Consider the following 19,545-nt stretch of genomic DNA (forward strand, 5'->3'; position numbering starts at 1 on the left):
TATTTGAAGGATACAGTGTACGCTACAAATCCACACACTATTGGTGAATTAAAAGCAATAATCAGTGATACAATCAGCAATATTTCCCAAGAAATGCTCCACTCTGCATGCTGCGAATAATGAATTTGTGCCGCAACATGGTGGTGGCCACTTTCAGCACTTCAATGAAGGTAATCAATTGTGTGGATCATGTCATGTCTTTTTTTAGCATTAGGCTACATTTACACAAAATATTAGGTTTCCTAACTGTTATAGTTTTTAGTATATGGGAATTATTTAAGGTTCTCGAATGAAATTAAAAAATCACCCTGTAAGTGAGGAAGATTCCATCATAAACACAGATGGTTCCATCATAAATACCGAAATTTCGATTATAAGTACGGAAGGTTCTATCATGGATATGGAAGACCCATCGTAAGTATGGAAAGTTCATTCAAAAGAACGGAAACTTCCATGCAAACGGAAAGTTCCATCATAAGTACAGAACGTTTCATCATAAACACAGAAATTCCATCACAAGTACAAAAGGTTCTATTGTAAGTACGTTAAGTTCCATCACTGATATGGAAAATTTCATCATAAACACGGAAGGTTCCATCATTGATTCAGAAAGTTGCAACCCAACGATGGAGAGTTTTACCCATGGTACTGTGTATGAAGGTTCTATCATACATACATGACATTTTATCCCAAAAACGTTCCATTATGTGGACAAGACCAGAACGGCACTCGGAAAAACGCATACTTCCCCGCAGCGCATACAGAAGATCGGGATGAACAGTTTACTTTTTGTATCCCACTGATAGGCCAAATCTCCATCCAGATCATTCGTCCTTGTCACACACCAAAACCTAATCGGCTTGTTTTTGTCACCTACCCAACTCATCCACCAAGTTTTGTCATCATCCATCCACAACTTTTTGAGATATCTTGTTATATATCGTTTTTGGCCCAATCTCTCAATGGTGAAGAATCACTTGAAAGTTAAGAATAATTCTCATATCCGGATCCAGATCTTCACCAAAATCAAATCAATTCGTCCTGGTCACACACCCAACCTGTCCATCAAGTTTGTCTGAATTGGTCCGTAACTTTTTGAGATATCCTGGTCACAAACAGACAAACAGACGGGTAAAAATATAACCTCCGTCCACCATTCTGTCAAACATGGAACCTTAAATATTGTAATCATTGCCTAGTTTTGAAAGCTACAAGATGTTGCATTTCATTACTAGTGATATACATGACACAAATGTAGCGTTTTATTTTCTACACGTAAAGTTTTTTTTTTCTACTTTTTACTAATCCGGGAGAGAAATGTTTTTTTATTTTATTTTATTTTTTTTGCAATAAAATAGCTTTGCAGTGCTTGCAATCTGTATTCTTTGCTTAACACATATCAGTCCGTCTTTGAGCTGATTTTTTTCATCTCTTGTGGAACATACACCATTTCAAGCTAATGAAATTGCTTTACAAGCATGATTTGTAGTAACAAAAGTATAACTTAATGAGGTTAAGGCCAAAGCACTTCATAATGAACTCAAATTCCTTTAAAGCCAAACTGGCACTTCTTTATTGCTTTTGGAGGTGAGAATTTTTGCCAATGAGGAATCGTTTTGATTCGTAGCGGACTAGGATTGAGATAGCAATGTGCAACAATTCCAGAACTGTTGCCGAATCTCTAAAGCAAACTGACTATTATAATCAAACAAATGCAGACACAGGTGGTCGAAAAACTGTAGAGACTTGTGAATTCTTCCATAAGTTCACAAATCCACAGGCAAATTACCTGCTGCGTAACACCACACAAATATTACATTTCACTACTGACCACTAACATCCCACCAACTCAAGGTTTCATTACCGACCAACTAATATGCGACGAACTTTAGAATTTATTACCAACTGCTAACTATCCACGAACTTTGGAATTAATTACCAACCGCAAAATTCCCCAATAATTTTACAATTCATTACCAATCGCTAACTCCCGACTAACTTTAGAATTCATTACAAACTGTTGTGTGGTTTCCCATTGTATTTCTATCAGTAGTTCAGGCAGGAATTTGAAATTTCTTCAGGGTGCCGGCGATAGCTCGCTTGCTTTTTGCGAAGGACACCGTGGGGTCTTAAACATCCCCATTAACATCCACGACATAATGCAGACAGATGGGATTCTCGTTTAACGAGAATTTCTGCGAGATGGCACACCCATTGATGAATTACCCGACCACTGCCAGCCCTGTCTAACACTGCACAAATTACAGATTTCATCAGCAACCACTAATACCCCACAAATTTTATATTTCCTTCATGTCTTTCAAACACGACACTAAATATAGATTTCCTTAATGACTGAATAACACCTGACAAATATTAGATTTCTTCATGAGCCAGGTAACACTGCACAAACTTTGAACTTGCTTATGGGATAGGTAACCTACAATGAAGTAGATGCTTGTGAGAGACTCGCTGGGGTTTGGGAGTAGGTTTGTTAAACTAGATTGCAATGTGCTTTGAACCAGATCTTTCTTAACCTCCCACTGACCTTTGTTCTCATCTAATGATACCCTTTGAGTTTTACATTGAGAAGCCAACACCGTGCTTGGCAATGTATACATCATCGGCCTCAACACATTGCAACCACTAGTGGAACCATCATGGGGTCAGTCTGGTTTGCCTCTTGTCATCTCAGTACCTTTTCCGATAGTATTTACATTATCTTTATCTGTAGGCTTAATTTGCACTTTACCATTTAATCATTAGCTATGGGGTTCCTTTCTTTATATCTGTCCTCCATCCTCTCTCTCTCTCTCATCTTACCTCTCTGCCTTGTACCTCAGGGCAAGTGATCATGAAATGCTGTTGCTGCTTCTGCTGATTACAATGGAACTAAAGTTCATAATAAAGTTTCTCGTGATAGTATTTTTTGTTCGCCTCTTGTTGGTGGTGAGCATTTGAGGCAGCCATCTTGATCTCACTCAAATGATTGTAATGACATCTCAAGCCCTCTCCAGGCCAGGGGAGCGAGGCTCCGCCAGTCAATATTCATTTACGGTATTTTTGTGTTTTTGTTTTCTTCTAGAATAGTAATTTAAAATTTAAATCAGCTTTCTAGCCCACCTAGAAAGAACTAAACTTTTATTTCAGTAAGTCAGTGAGTGGTGATTATTTATGTATGTATGTATGTATGTATGTATGTATGTATGTATATACATATATATATATATATATATATTGTTACGGCCATGGGTAACGAGTGTATTATCAAGGGGTTTAATCCCCGTCTGTCCTCGGAAGAGCTGGACCTGGGGCCACTGCTCACAAATAACTTTGTGGTACGGTGGGTTGCTTTAGAACCTCTAACGCCAATCAGTTAACCATGAGTTCCAGTGTCCACCATCTAATTATGCCGTTTAACTAGAGGTCACATGGTTTCCTAAACGGGAGCACGCCCTCGGCAAAGCACCAATCTTATCTTGATTAGATCTTAACTGGGGCGGCCGAGCGTTTTAACCGCTGGTGCGTGCTGACTATTATTGGTCAATTTGCGTGGTAATTACCTCCCAGTCGATGTAGGTTCGGACAGTGCTGGATTAATGGAAGGAAAGGACAAACACGGACAGGTTGGAACATCAACAAAGTAATTTATTACTAAGAAAATAAATAAATAAAAATAACTTTTTGATTTTGTGAGGAAAACATAAGTTAATTCGAAGCAATCAAAATATTCGCAAGCAAATAAATATATAATCAATCAGGCCAAATCAATCAAAATGATCGCAAACAAATAAATAGTTAATCAGGTACTGATAGAAAAAGAGACAAAGAGCAGAAGCTTATCTCTATTTTACTTCACAATTAAACACAGTCAAGAGTACCCAGCAGATCATTCAAGGGGTTGGGGGGGGGGGGGCAGAGAAATCGTCTCGCTCACCAAATAGAAGTCGTACGTCAAATAAGAATGTGTAAGCGTGCCTTGTCCGTTGTGAGCACCCAGCCTTGCTGTGCACCCACTCGCGAACAGGCTTGAACACCAATCGACGTCACCCCCAAGAATCAGGCATGCCAAGAGCAGGTCTCGAGCAGAAGGAGCATTAACAGTCCGAGCGTCACCCACCGCCAAGAGCCACCAGGAGCCACAACTGATGGACAGCTGTGAGGAGCTGTGAGGAACTGTGAAGTGCTGAGGCTCTGTGAGACGCTGAGGCTCTGTGACGCTGTGAGACGCTGAGCTGCTAAGACACTGTGAGACGCTGTCACCAACTCACTGGCACCGACTGACTGGAAAAGCCGTCTGACTGACACCGACTCACTGACTGGTAGTCGTCTGACTGACTGGACTCCGACTGACTGATAAGCCGTCTCTGACTGACACCGACTCACTGACTGGTAGAGTCGTCTGACTGACACCGACTCATTGACTGGTAGAGTCATCTGACTGACTGGACTCCGACTGACTGGTAAAGCCATTTGACTGACACCAATTCACTGACTGGTAGGCATCTGACTGACTGGACTCCGACTGACTGGTAAAATCGTCTGACTGATACCGACTCACTGACGCCAACTGACTCACAAACTGACTCGTCGACTGACCCGCCAAGAATGGACCTCTCGTCCTCTTTCTGTAGGCGGCCCGTCTGGGCGGGCGCAGACTCCAGCCAAATCCACCCCACCCTATTTGCGAATCATTGCTGTGACAACCCACATATCCCGCAGTTATTCCTGACTTACGATGCCATGTTTGTGGTGCTGGACGAATGGCAAAAAGCAGCCATTTGTCAAAGTGAGTGAAAACGTGAAGCTCTCATAAAACGTCAACAACAATTATCACCTCAATGTTCAGTCCGATATGAAAAAGAGCCAGTTAGTGTCCATAGAGCTGCTTAACAGGGTGTCAAACGTCGATGGAAAAAGATGGGCGTTGGCGTCGATGAAAGAAACGTATATCAACGTCGATGGAAAAAGGTGGGGGTCGAGTCTCCATTGGGCTAACGCTATCTCACGTGTGTGAATGTGTCTGTCGTAAAGAGAAAAAGGAGCTTTCCATAAGAGAGCGAATCTATTATTTACCCTTCTCAACGCATCATTTAGAATCCCACCAGACATGGGGATAGGTCTATCCTGGACATGCATTTAGGGAAATAACTATCTGAGGACCTGGATGTTTGTATGCATTCGTCGGATCGGATTCTGAAATCCGTAACTATATATATATATCTTCTTCTTCCTCTTTCGGCTTGCTCCCGTTAGGGGTCACCACAGCGGACCAACTGTCTCCATTTCGCTCTATCCTCCACATCTTCCATTGACACTCCAACCACCCGCATGTCCGCCCTCACCGCATCCATGAACCTCTTCTTTGGCCTTCCTCTTCTCCTCCTGCCTGGCGGCTCCATCTTCAACATCCTTCTCCCGATATACTCTGTTTCCCTCCTGTGCACATGTCCAAACCATCTCAATCTCGCCTCTCTCACTTTGTCTCCAAACCGTCCTACCAGCGCTGTCCCTCTAATACACTCATTTCTTATCCTATCCATCCTCGTCACTCCCAACGAGAATCGCAGCATCTTGAACTCTGCCACCTCCAGCTCTGCTTCCTGTCTTTTTGTTAGCGCCACCGCCTCCAAACCATACAACATAGCTGGTCTCACTACCGTCTTGTATACTTTCCCCTTCACTCTTGCAGCTACCCTTCTGTCACAAATCACTCCTGCAACTCTTCTCCACCCACTCCATCCTGCCTGCACTCTCTTTTTCACTTCTCTCCCACACTCTCCGTTACTTTGGACAGTTGATCCCAAGTATTTAAACCAATCCACCTTCCCCACCTCAACTCCTTGCAACTGCACCATACCACCACCCTCCCTCTCATTTACGCACATGTACTCCGTCTTACTCCTACTGACTAACATTCCCCTTCTCTCCAGTGCGTACCTCCACCTCTCAAGGCTCGATTCAGCCTGCTCCCTACTCTCCCTACAGATCATGATGTCATCCGCGAACATCATGGTCCATGGAGACTCCAGTCTGATCTCGTCCGTCAACCTGTCCATCACCATTGCAAACAGGAAAGGGCTCAGAGTCGATCCTTGGTGCAATCCCACTTTAACCTTAAACCGGTCTGTCATTCCTACCGCACATCTCACCGCTGTCACACTGTCCTCATACATATCCTGCACGATCCTCACATACTTCTCCAACACTCCCGACTTCCTCATACAATACCACAACTCCTCTCTTGGCACCCTATCATAAGCTTTCTCTAAATCCACAAACACACAATGTAACTCTTTCTGGCCTTCCCTATACTTCTCCATCAACATTCTCAAAGCAAACATCGCATCAGTGGTGCTCCTTCCTGGCATAAACCCATATTGCTGCTCACAGATCATCACCTCTCCTCTCAACCGAGCTTCCACTACTCTTTCCCACAACTTCATGGTGTGGCTTAACAACTTTATCCCTCTGTAATTTCCACAGCTCTGCACATCACCCTTATTCTTGAAAATCGGGACCAGTACACTTAATCTCCACTCCTCCGGCATCCTCTCACTTTCCAAGACTTTATTAAACAATCTGGTTAACAACCCCACTGCCATCTCTCCTAAGCACTTCCATGCCTCCACTGATATACCATCTGGGCCAACCGCCTTTCCACTTTTCATCTTCTTCATAGCAGTCCTCACTTCATCCTTACTGATCCACCCCACTTCCAGATTCACTATCTCCACCTCTTCCAACCTTCTCTCTCTCTCATTTATATATATAAATATATATATAACTATATATCTATATATATATATATATATATATATATATATATATATATATATAGTTATATATATAACTATATATATATATCCGTAACTATATATATATATATATATATATATATATATATATATATATATATATATATGTCCAATGCAGCAGAGGTCTCCTCGAGTACGAAGGTGGTGTCGGATTAATTGTCAAGCAACGCACACACCAAACCTTTCAACGTCTGGCTTGTTCCAGTGCGATAACCATACAGGAACTATCATTGAGCATTTACTGCTCTGACCTGTGTCGTTGAGGTGACTCAATCTGTTGTTAGCGTTGATATTGTTGTGGTTACCAGATTCGCAAACCACCATTCAGGTCCCTTAGGTGAGGTATCTCGGTAAGTGCATGTGTAGTTAGGCCCAAACCCGTTGTCTAGTGGGAATACATGTCATTTATGCGAGCTGCGACTCTTCAGGATAGCCGTTTTTCTTTTACTATCTTTATTTTGGACCAACCGCCATGATCACAACCACAACATCAACCACCAACCACAACGCCGCTTCACCACAACCGCCACGACCTTCCCGTCACACCTCGCCACCGGAGCATCGCCACCGTTCTTGTCCCGCTGTGGGTACCGGTGTTGGACTCTGCAGAACGCGCGTCGAACAGCGTGTACAAAATCACGGATTTTGTGCTTCAAAAACGGATCAAAAACGACACACGCCCACTTTTTGCCGTCCAATCGGTGAGCGAGGGGCGATTTGGCCCCGCCTCCAGAACGATCGATATATGCAAATTTGTGGATCAAAAGCCTTCACGCCCACTTTTTCTCGGGCCAATGGGGAGCGAGGTGAAAGGTCAAAGGGAGGGGGTCAAAGGCGAAGTTACGGGGGATAAAAGGACGGTGTTCGTCAGTCAGAAGAGAGTCGCAGAGGAGAACGAGAGGGAGTCGAGAACGAGAAGGAGTCGGAACGGAGGGGACGAGTGTGGAAGACTGGAGCCCGAAGCCTGCAGTGGCTGGAGAAGCTGAAGAGAGTCGGACGAGGGGGTGCTCGCGTCGGTGCCAGGAGCTGCACGCCCGAGGGAGGCCGGCAGCGCGACCTGGCCGAGGTGGAGACGCACACCAGGGATAATAAAGATCCTCTATACCCCGAGCATCAGCAACCCCCTCCTGTTTCCCCCCGCGCTGAGATAGTGCGACCAAGGGGGCCCCGTTCCCACCCCCTACCAGACTCCGTCCACGAGGCCCGCGGGTTGCGGGGCCATCGCCGCTCCGCGTCTCATCACCAGACGGGTAGGCCCGACCCGGTCTCGGCCTCAGGCCGCCTCATTCTTGAGGTATTTCTTTTCCTTGGTTTTGGGTATGTGTTGTCGGCGCCGTCTGTGAAGTAGAATTGTATAAGTGTTGCCGTGTGCTCGGTAGTCGGTATTAGCTCTGCACTGTGTTTTCACTTTTATGTTTGCTTTTTGTGTAAATGGAATTGTGTTTTCTTTTTTTTGTGTGCATTTGGTGGAATTGTATTTGTGTGCTTCCCGTGTGCCGCGAATAAATGTGCTTTATTGTTGAACTGTTCTCCCGCTTCGCTTCGTCTTTTCCTCCATTGAATCCCCATCTTGCTTCACGTAAAGGGTTGGTAGTGGGCTGAATACGCCCGATAATTAATCGAACCGTCGAGGTCGACGATAACACCGCTCGGTTATTCTGATAGTACGGAACGGGTCGCTTAAGTGGCCCGTGTCCGAAGTCGACCTGCGGCGAGGTGCGATCGCCCGGTCTACCCTCCGCGTGGGTACTTAGGTAGTTCGAATTTGGCGAGCAACCCTATCCCACGCGGGGGCTGATTGGCTCGATCGCGGTGAGACCGAAAGGTCCACCCGTGACTGGTTCCCGGCGTTAGTCCGAGAGGGTCACGACTGGATTGTCCGTCCGGTGGGCGACGTGCCGCGATTCGAGTTACGTGGCCGTCGCACGCCGGCGGGCGCGAAATCCGCAACACTGGTGTCAGGAGTGGGATACAAATTCATCGCCCTCCTCACGGCACTGGTATCGGAGAACAGGAAAACGGGCTCTCCTGTCTCCGGCTAAATTCACGGGAATCGGTCCAGGGGTGAGAGAAGCGACCCCCGATTCCCTCCAAATTACGAGCGAGCAAATTAACCCTTCACGAGAAGCAAGATGGCGTCTCAAGGCGAGCGGGAGCCGGGGGTATTAGAAATGTATATGTGTAATAATGTAGAGTCCATGGTCCAGGATGGAATCCCCGAGCAGGAAATGTTGATTGTGCAGGAACACGGACTCGCCCAACTGAACCCAGGGCCCGAGGTGGGTGCGGCAGCGGCCGCGGTGTATGACACCCCCCCCCTCTCCACCAAGACCCTTCCCCAACCCTTGCCGAAACGGCTCAGCTGAGTGCATCCAACATGGCCCAGCTATGCGCCATGCTGGCGGCAATGAACAAACAAATGAATGAAGTGAAAACGACGATGGATACAAATACAAATGAAATGAAAAACGAAATGAAAGACATGAACAAGCAAATGAATGAAGTGAAAACGACGATGGATGCGAATACACAGCAAATGAGAAAAGAAATGAAAGAACTACGGGGTGAGACGCAGAACATGGGCCGATGCCTGCAGGCGGGCATGAAGGCCGTGACCAGGGAGCTGGGAATGGCGACTCCACGTGTGGGAGCAAACGAGCTGGGTGGGGGTGCAACGGCTGACAGGCCCGCGGTGGAGGCGGGTGAAAAATAATTCGTGGAACGTGTTGGGCGAGGGTCGTGACGATGACCGAAAGGGAAAAATTAAATGGGGAGACCAAAACGTGTGAGACGAGACACGAGGTGACGACAACAGAAATAATAGTTGAGACAAGGGAGGTAAAGGGTGAAGAGTTGGCAGAGACACGGGAGATGGGAACGATAGAGGGAAGACTACACGATGAAGACGGGGTAAGTGACGCGCACGCACACACGGAGGTAGTGGAGGACAATGGGGGTGAGCTCGCGGAGCGTGTAGGGACCCGGTGCGAGCAGCGGGATGGCCTCCTCCAGGAACGAGGGGAGGGAGTATGCCCCCTTGAGGCGAGTCACGACCAGGTGAGTTCGGTCGTGTTTTGCGAGGTTGAGGGGACGAGTGCTGTGGACGGGTGCACGGAGAGCTTGGGGGGTATAGAGGCCCCGGAGACCCTTGTGGGGATACGAATCCCCAGTGTAGTTGTCCCTGTGTGTGTGGTGCAAGGCGTGAGTGCGTCCCCGTGTGTGGAAGCGACCCCGTGTGTGAGTGGTGTGGTGGCGATGGTGCTGGAGTGCGTGCTTCCCAGCGCACCGTGTGTGGATGAGGAACCGTGTGTGGAAGAGGCCGTGTGTGTGAGTGAAACGGCCAGTATGAGTGAGGAACCGCGGGTGAGTGCCCCCGCGTGTATGAGTGAGGGACGTTGTGTGGAAGAGACCGCGTGTGTGAGTGTCGCCGTGTGTATGAGTGAGGTACCGCGGGTGAGTGCCCCCGCGTGTATGAGTGAGGCACGGTGTGTGGATGAGGCACAGCGGTTGAGTGCCCTCGCGTGTGTGGGTGAGGCACCGCGGGTGAGTGCCCCCGCGCGAGTGAATAGAGCACCACGTGTGAGTAGTATGGTTTGTGTGAGTAGTGAGGCACGCGTGAGTGAACGGCCGTGTGCAAGGTCGCTGTGTGCCAGGGAGACCGTGTGTGTGAGAGAGCGGTATGTAAGGGAGATGTCGGTTGGCATGCGGGAGCACGCAGCCGCGTCTCCCGGTGTGAATGTGATGGAGTGGACTGTGTGCGTCGTAACACGCAGGTGTGCGTGGGTTGAATGGCGACGACGAAGGCGACATGAGAAGAAAGAAAGCCGAGTAGCGGCTGTAGTTGTTTCGCGGACCGTGCCGGGTTCACCCAGCAGTGAGCACGCGGTTCGTGCTGTGCAACGCACGAGACCACCACGTGCTCGCTTGCGAGAGTGAAGTCCCGGTCCGGAAACGCACGCGGTGGATTTGCCGATCCCGCGGACGGACAAAGTTTAGGCAGGTAAATGGATTTGGACCGGACGGGTTCTCCACGCGATCGTGTGTGTTAAGCTCCAACGGGCAAAGCACATGTGTTCGCGTGGGGAACCCCTCGAGACGTGGGGCTTGTGTTTTTTTTTATGCGCACGGTGACGTCATGGCTGCACGTGTGGTTGGAATCCGGCAGGAGTGGTATCTCTGCCGGATGGTACCGTCCAAGGAGGGACGAGGTACACGTGCAGCTGCATGACGTCACGGGCAGGTGCAAAGTGCGCGAGCTCTGAGTTGCCGCGCAGGTGCTGCGCATGGAAAGAAAAAAATAAAGGGAAAAGAGCAAGCCTCACTTTCGGGTGTACAGGATTCCTGGGCAAGGGGTGGAAGACCCCCTTGACCCGGGGCACAGGATGGAAACTAGTTAGGGGGAAGGGTTAGCTTAGTTAGACCGACTTCATGGGGCAGGGGTAAGTCCTCATGGAGTCCGTGGAATGGATTAGTTAGAGGGATTGTAGCCAGATTTAGGATGGGAAAATGGGAAATGATTTTTGATGATTTGGAGACAGAGACAGACTTTGAATGTGTAGTGGGGACGTAGCTTAGCTACGTAGTGTTAAAAGGAACGTGCTGTAGTTTAAGGGACGACGTGGGAGCACGAGTTAGTTAGGGGATGTAGTTAGGAGGATGGCAGAGTTCAGCGGTGTGTGTGTTGAAGAGTTGGTGAGTTGTGAGGTGAGTACTTGTTGAGTGAGTGAGGCCAGCGGGTCTGTGTGAGTGGAGCGAATGGGGAATGCATGGTGCGATGAGTGATTGGGGGGAGGAGTGACTCCCGTCCAAGGGACCCCGGGGTCAGAGTAAAGTGAGTTCGCTGGGTTAGTCAAATTGAAAAATGGAGGTCGTTTTGTTGTTGGTGGGAAAGTAGGCTCGAGACCCATTTGGAGGGGTGCAGGAGCCCTGTTGACGGGCTTGGGAGCGTGGCTGCGAAAGGTGAGTATCGCTGAGTGGGTACCCCGGGCACCAGGCTAGTCGGCCGTGGTAGGCCAAGGGCCCATGGGGGGCCGGGATAGAGTAGTGGGCACGGGTGCGCCTGCTTGGTGCGGGGGCCCGGGGCGCCATTAGCCGCGTGGGCAGTGTTGTGGGCACGGGTGACCCTCGGAAAGGGGCCCGGGAGGCCGGCCTGCCACGTGTGCGTTTCAGGGGAGGTGCCATGGGGGGCACTCCCCGGTGTTGGGGAGCTGGTAGGCTCGGAGGCAGTGTAGTGCCCGGGGGTGCCATAGCGGGAGAATCGGCAGAGGGTCGTGCCTGCCAAAGGGAGCCACGTGTCCCAGCCAGGAGACCGTGTGAGGGCACGGAGAGAAAATTGGGGGGCGAGGCCCGAAATTGTGAGGACACCAACACAGGCGACGGGAATCTGGGTTTATAGAACCAATAGTTTAAGCGAGAGGCGCTTGTTGAAAGCCCCGGGGTAGTTTAGCAGTTAAATGGTTAGGGTAGATTAGGAGATGTACCCCTCCGCACCATCCATCCCCTCGCTGTCGTTGTGGGCCGCTGGCCCACTTTGGGTAAGATCGCCGAACTCTGGGGAGGCCATTCTGAGGCTTCGTTGGGCCTCGACACAGGACGTTAGCTCTCCCTTATTCCCCTCCGGGAAGGGAACGTAGGGGTTGGGAGTAGGCTCGGTGACAGGATAGGTTAGCCGAACAAAGACGATAAAGGGGGTTAGGGGACGATTTATAGTGGGGAAGTAAAAATAAAAACAAAAAAAAAAATAAGTTGGGGCTAAATTGGTTTTTCACAAATTAAGGGAGTGGGTATGTACAGTGACAGGCAAAGGCGATAGGTGGGAGGGAGACAGGTAGGTAGGTCCGAGCCCGCCTTCCAAGTGGCCAGCACCACCGCACTCCCTCCACCAACCTTCACTGAACGGCAAAGGCTGGCCAACTTCATCGGCTGGCCGTGTTTTGCTTCAAGGCGGAGGCCGGCCAACTTCATCGGCAGCTGTTGTTTTGCTGCAAGGCCTGTGCCATCGGCTGGCCGTGTTTGCTTCAAGGCCTGTGCCGGCCAGTTCATCTGCCCGCTATGTTTGCCTGCAGCGGCCTTCTTCTACGGGCTGTGTTTGCCTGCTGCCTTTGCCATGCCATGCCCACTGCCCACGTTCACCAGCCCCGTTCAATTTTTGCTTTGCCCCCCCTGTTCATTTCCATGTGCGCCAGGATCAAGGCAACAGTTTGCAAGCTGCGAGAACTGCCCTGTTGGCAGCTACAACACGGGCCTGCAGTGGCAGCCCGTGCACCGTGTTTGTGTCCATGCATCCATTCGTTGTGCTCATTGCGTGTGCCACTTGAGCTGGCACGGAGACTGCGTTTGTGCAGCCCATGCACCGTTGTGGTTCACTGCATTCAGTTCAAACCGTTCATGCATTCATTCGTTGTGCTCATTGCGTGTGCCACTTGAGCTGGCACGGAGACTGCGTTGTGCAGCCCATGCACCGTTGTGGTTCACTGCGTTCAGTTCAAAAGGGAAGGCCTTGGACTGCGTGTGAGCAGCCAGCCACGTTCCCTGTCACCTGCATTGTTTGAGTCAGAGACTGCATGTGGGCAGCCTGGCTCCCTGCTAACTGCTTTCTTTTTGCAGAGTTCGATGATCCTGGGCCATGGTTTAGTGTAAAATTTGTAAGTTAAGGTTAAGATGTACTGTAAATATGAGTGCGCCCCCGGCATGTTTGTCTTAGCGCCGGCAATTTTATTTAAGTCGTCCGTGTGAGTGAGTTTGTTTAGATAGTTACGCAGCCCTCAGGTTATTTATTTTGGGGACACGAATACCATGAATGTCGCACTCAGGGATCCGTAGGTAAAATGTACTTGGGGAAAACTACACATGATGGCACACGAAAATTTGACGACTCGGGACGAGTCTGTAAAAAGGGAAGGGGGTAGTGTTGTGGTTACCAGATTCGCAAACCACCATTCAGGTCCTTTAGGTGAGGTATCTCGGTAAGTGCATGTGTAGTTAGGCCCAAACCCGTTGTCTAGTGGGAATACATGTCATTTATGCGAGCTGCGACTCTTCAGGATAGCCGTTTTTCTTTTACTATCTTTATTTTGGACCAACCGCCATGATCACAACCACAACATCAACCACCAACCACAACGCCGCTTCACCACAACCGCCACGACCTTCCCGTCACACCTCGCCACCGGAGCATCGCCACCGTTCTTGTCCCGCTGTGGGTACCGGTGTTGGACTCTGCAGAACGCGCGTCGAACAGCGTGTACAAAATCACGGATTTTGTGCTTCAAAAACGGATCAAAAACGACACACGCCCACTTTTTGCCGTCCAATCGGTGAGCGAGGGGCGATTTGGCCCCGCCTCCAGAACGATCGATATATGCAAATTTGTGGATCAAAAAGCCTTCACGCCCACTTTTTCTCGGGCCAATGGGGAGCGAGGTGAAAGGTCAAAGGGAGGGGGTCAAAGGCGAAGTTACGGGGGGATAAAAGGACGGTGTTCGTCAGTCAGAAGAGAGTCGCAGAGGAGAACGAGAGGGAGTCGAGAACGAGAAGGAGTCGGAACGGAGGGGACGAGTGTGGAAGACTGGAGCCCGAAGCCTGCAGTGGCTGGAGAAGCTGAAGAGAGTCGGACGAGGGGGTGCTCGCGTCGGTGCCAGGAGCTGCACGCCCGAGGGAGGCCGGCAGCGCGACCTGGCCGAGGTGGAGACGCACACCAGGGATAATAAAGATCCTCTATACCCCGAGCATCAGCAACCCCCCTCCTGTTTCCCCCCGCGCTGAGATAGTGCGACCAAGGGGGCCCCGTTCCCACCCCCTACCAGACTCCGTCCACGAGGCCCGCGGGTTGCGGGGCCATCGCCGCTCCGCCTCTCATCACCAGACGGGTAGGCCCGACCCGGTCTCGGCCTCAGGCCGCCTCATTCTTGAGGTATTTCTTTTCCTTGGTTTTGGGTATGTGTTGTCGGCGCCGTCTGTGAAGTAGAATTGTATAAGTGTTGCCGTGTGCTCGGTAGTCGGTATTAGCTCTGCACTGTGTTTTCACTTTTATGTTTGCTTTTTGTGTAAATGGAATTGTGTTTTCTTTTTTTGTGTGCATTTGGTGGAATTGTATTTGTGTGCTTCCCGTGTGCCGCGAATAAATGTGCTTTATTGTTGAACTGTTCTCCCGCTTCGCTTCGTCTTTTCCTCCATTGAATCCCCATCTTGCTTCACGTAAAGGGTTGGTAGTGGGCTGAATACGCCCGATAATTAATCGAACCGTCGAGGTCGACGATAACACCGCTCGGTTATTCTGATAGTACGGAACGGGTCGCTTAAGTGGCCCGTGTCCGAAGTCGACCTGCGGCGAGGTGCGATCGCCCGGTCTACCCTCCGCGTGGGTACTTAGGTAGTTCGAATTTGGCGAGCAACCCTATCCCACGCGGGGGCTGATTGGCTCGATCGCGGTGAGACCGAAAGGTCCACCCGTGACTGGTTCCCGGCGTTAGTCCGAGAGGGTCACGACTGGATTGTCCGTCCGGTGGGCGACGTGCCGCGATTCGAGTTACGTGGCCGTCGCACGCCGGCGGGCGCGAAATCCGCAACAATATATTTGTCTCCAGACTTAACAGTGGTGTCTCTTGATACTACTTTCAGAACAGTGCTCTGTTGTGACGTGCTTATCTGTCTGATACCTTCATGAAGAGCAGTTGAGTGCCATCCTTTGCACATTATACAGACCTTTCTATGGCGACACACCTTGGCTAAATGTCCTTTATCAAGGCAGCCAAAACAAAAACCTTTTTCTTTGTCAAAGATCTTTCTGTCCAGTAAAGTTTTGGTTCGATACGATCTACAGTCATCAATGTGATGCTCACCTTTACAAAGAAAGCACAACTTGCCATCACTTTCAACTTGTACGTTTTCACAATTCCATGACACTTCAGTGGATAGAGAGGAAGCAACACCAACCTTTCTTTGGTTTCCGGTATTCCTGAATGTTCACCTTTCCCGACTTCTGGCTTGACTTATTGATTTCAAGCATTTATGGTCTATGTCTTTGATCTGGGAGAGAACTCTCTTCACGTTGGAGTTCGCGAAAGGCATTTATGTTTGCCTGTGCCATGTCAAGCTCCTTCATAATTTGAAGCCTTTCTCGTTCTGCTTGAACCCTTGCAAGTTCTGCTCTTTTCTTAGCTTCTGAGTCAAAATATTTTGGTTGTGTCTCGAATGCAACTGCTTCAGCTGGAGCTTCCACTTTCACAGATGTAGTTGAATTGAAACTGCTGCTGCTGCTGTTGCTGTTGCTGTTGTTTGTTTGTTCTTCAATAAATTGGAAATGGTACCTGGTGTTGTCATTTTTCGTATTTGTGAGCCTCTTTAATGAAACTGTAATCATGCATTCGTGGTCGAAAACATTTCAAACATTAAAAACTTTCCCCTTTGAACCAGGAACTGCCGTGAACCGTTAGCATTATCCCCCTTGTCCCCATTGTACCAATTCCCCAAATTTGGTGGGGTTGCCATTTGCGGCTCTTTCATGAACCAGGAACCGCCACGAACCAATAACCTTATCCCCCTTGTAGCAATGACAATACAATCATGGATTTTTCGCCCACACTCGCAGATTTTACCATAACATTATGGTAAAATCTAATCATTATGGTAAAATCATTAGTGGATTTTAACCCAACATCCGCACATTTTTCGCGGGTCAGAAAATCACAGGAACCTAACCCCCCCCCCCACTTCCCATTGCAACAATGCCCCCACATTCGCAGGGTTTTCTCAGAACATATCCCCTGCGAATGTCGGGGTCCTGGTGTGTGTGTGTGTGTGTGTGTGTGTGTGTGTGTGTGTGTGTGTGTGTGTGTGTGTGTGTGTGTGTGTGTGTGTGTGTGTGTGTGTGTGTGTGTGTACATATACGTATGTCTATGTCTTTGTGTGTATATATATATATATATATGTATGTATATATATGTATGTATCTATATATATACATACATATATATACATACATATATATACATACATATATATACATACATATATATACATACATATATATACATACATATATATACATACATATATATACATACATATATATACACACATATATATACATATATATATATACATATATATATATATATATAATACATATATATATAATATATATACCTACAAAGCCTGGTGTTGGCTTAGTGGTTAGGGTGGCAGCTTGGGATCCCAGTGTCCTGAGTTCAAGCCCCGTTGGCTGCTGAATTAACACCAGGGGGTTGACTCAGCCTGTCATCCTTCCGAGGTCGGCGAAATGAGTGCCAGTGTACTGGTCCCGGTGTATGCCCCGGTTAGAATAGGTGTACCATATCCCTGTGTGTCGTAAGAGGCGACCAGGGTTGGCGTCAGGAAGGGCATCCGGCCATAAAACATTGCATCACAAAAAGCCAAACCCCTGCACAGCAGGGAAAAATGGCTGTAAAAACGGTCATTTTATTATATATATATATATATATATATATATATATATATATATATATATATATATATATATACACAGTGGGGAGAACAAGTATTTGATACACTGCCGATTTTGCAGGTTTTCCCACTTACAAAGCACGTAGAGGTCTGTAATTTTTATCATCGGTACACTTCAACTGTGAAAGATGGAATCTAAAACAAAAATCCTGAAAATCACATTGTATGATTTTTAAATAATTAATTTGCATTTTATTGCATGAAATAAGTATTTGATCACCTACCAACCAGTAAGAATTCCGGCTCTCACAGACCTGTCAGTTTTGTCTTTTAGAAGCCCTCCCATTCTCCACTCATTACCTGTATTAACTGCACCTGTTTGAACTCGTTATCTGCATAAAAGACAGCTGTCCACACTCAATAAATCAGACTCCAACCTCTCCACAATGGGCAAGACCAGAGAGCTGTCGAAGGACATCAGGGACAAAATTGTAGACTTGCACAAGGCTGGGATGGGCGACAGAACAATAGGCAAGCAGCTTGGTGAGAAGGCAACAACTGTTGGCACAATTATTAGAAAATGAAAGAAGTTCAAGATAACAGTCAATCTCCCTCGGTCTGGGGCTCCATGCAAGATCTCACCTCGTGGAGCCTCAATGATCATGAGAAAGGTGAGGATCAGCCCAGAACTACACGGCAGGACCTGGCCAATGACCTGAAGAGAGCTGGGACCACAGTATAAAAATTAACCATCAGTAACACACTACGCCGTCATGGATTAAAATCCTGCAGCGCACGCAAGTTCCCTATACTCGAGCCAGCGCATGTCCAGGCCTGTCTGAAGTTTGCCAATGACCATCTGGATGATCCAGAGGAGGAATGGGAGAAAGTCATGTGGTCTGATGAGACCAAAATAGAGCTTTTTGGTTTAAACTCCACTCGCTGTGTTTGGAGAAAGAAGAAGGATGAGTACAACCCCAAGAACACCATCCCAACCATGAAGCATGGGGGTGAAAACATCATTCTTTGGGGATGCTTTTCTGCAAAGGGGACAGGACGACTGCACCGTATTGAGGGGAGGATGGATGGGGCCATGTATCACGAGATCTTGGCCAACAACCTCCTTCCCTCAACAAGAGCATTTTCGATGGGGGCGTGGCTGGGTCTTCCAGCATGACAACGACCCGAAACACACAGCCAGGGCAACTAAGGAGTGGCTCCGTTGGAAGCATCTCAAGGTAATGGAGTGGCCTCGCCAGTCTGCAGAGCTGAACCCAAGAGAAAATCTTTGGAGGGAGCTGAAAGTCTGTGTTACCCAGCGACAGCCCTGAAACCTGAACGATCTGGAGAAGATCTGTATGGAGGAGTGGGCCAAAATTCCTGCTGCAGCCTGTGCAAACCTGGTAAAGAACTACAGGAAACGTCTGATCTCTGTAATTGCAAACATAGGTTTCTGTACAAAATATTAAATTCTGTTTGTCTGATGTATCAAATACTTATTTCATGCAATAAAATGCAAATTAATTATTAAAAATCATACAATGTGATTTTCAAGATTTTTGTTTCAGATTCCGTCTTTCACAGTTGAAGTGTACGTATGATGAAAATTGCAGACCTCTACATGCTTTGTAAGTGGGAAAACCTGCAAAATCGGCAGTGTATCAAATACTTGTTCTCCCCACTGTATATGTATGTATGTATGTATATATATGTATGTATATATATATATATGTATATATATATATATATATATATATATATATATATATATATATGTATATATATATTGTTGCGGATTCGCGCCCGCCGGCGTGCGAACGGCCACGTAACTCGAATCGCGGCACGTCGCCCACCGGACGGACAATCCAGTCGTGACCCTCTCGGACTAACGCCGGGAACCAGTCACGGGTGGACCTTTCGGTCTCACCACGATCGTGCCAATCGGCCCCCGCGTGGGATAGGGTTGCTCGCCAAATTCGACCTACCTAAGTACCCACACGGAGGGTAGACCGGGCGATCGCACCTCGCCGCAGGTCGACTTCGGACACGGGCCACTTTAAGCGACCCGTTCCGTACTATCGGGATAACCGAGCGGTGTTATTCGTCGGCCTCGACGGTTCGATTAATTATCGGGCGTTTTAGCCCATGACCAACCCTTTACGTGAAGCAAGATGGAGATTCAATGAAAGAAAAGACGAAGCGAAGCGGGAAAACAGTTCAACATGAAGCACATTTATTTCGCGATGAACGGAAAGCACACATATACAATTCCACCAAAAGCACA

Source organism: Eptatretus burgeri, chromosome 11 (assembly GCF_056783735.1).
Source record: "Eptatretus burgeri isolate ZD-2024b chromosome 11, Ebu_testis_v1, whole genome shotgun sequence".
In the NCBI taxonomy this organism is placed as follows: Eukaryota; Metazoa; Chordata; class Myxini; order Myxiniformes; family Myxinidae; genus Eptatretus; species Eptatretus burgeri.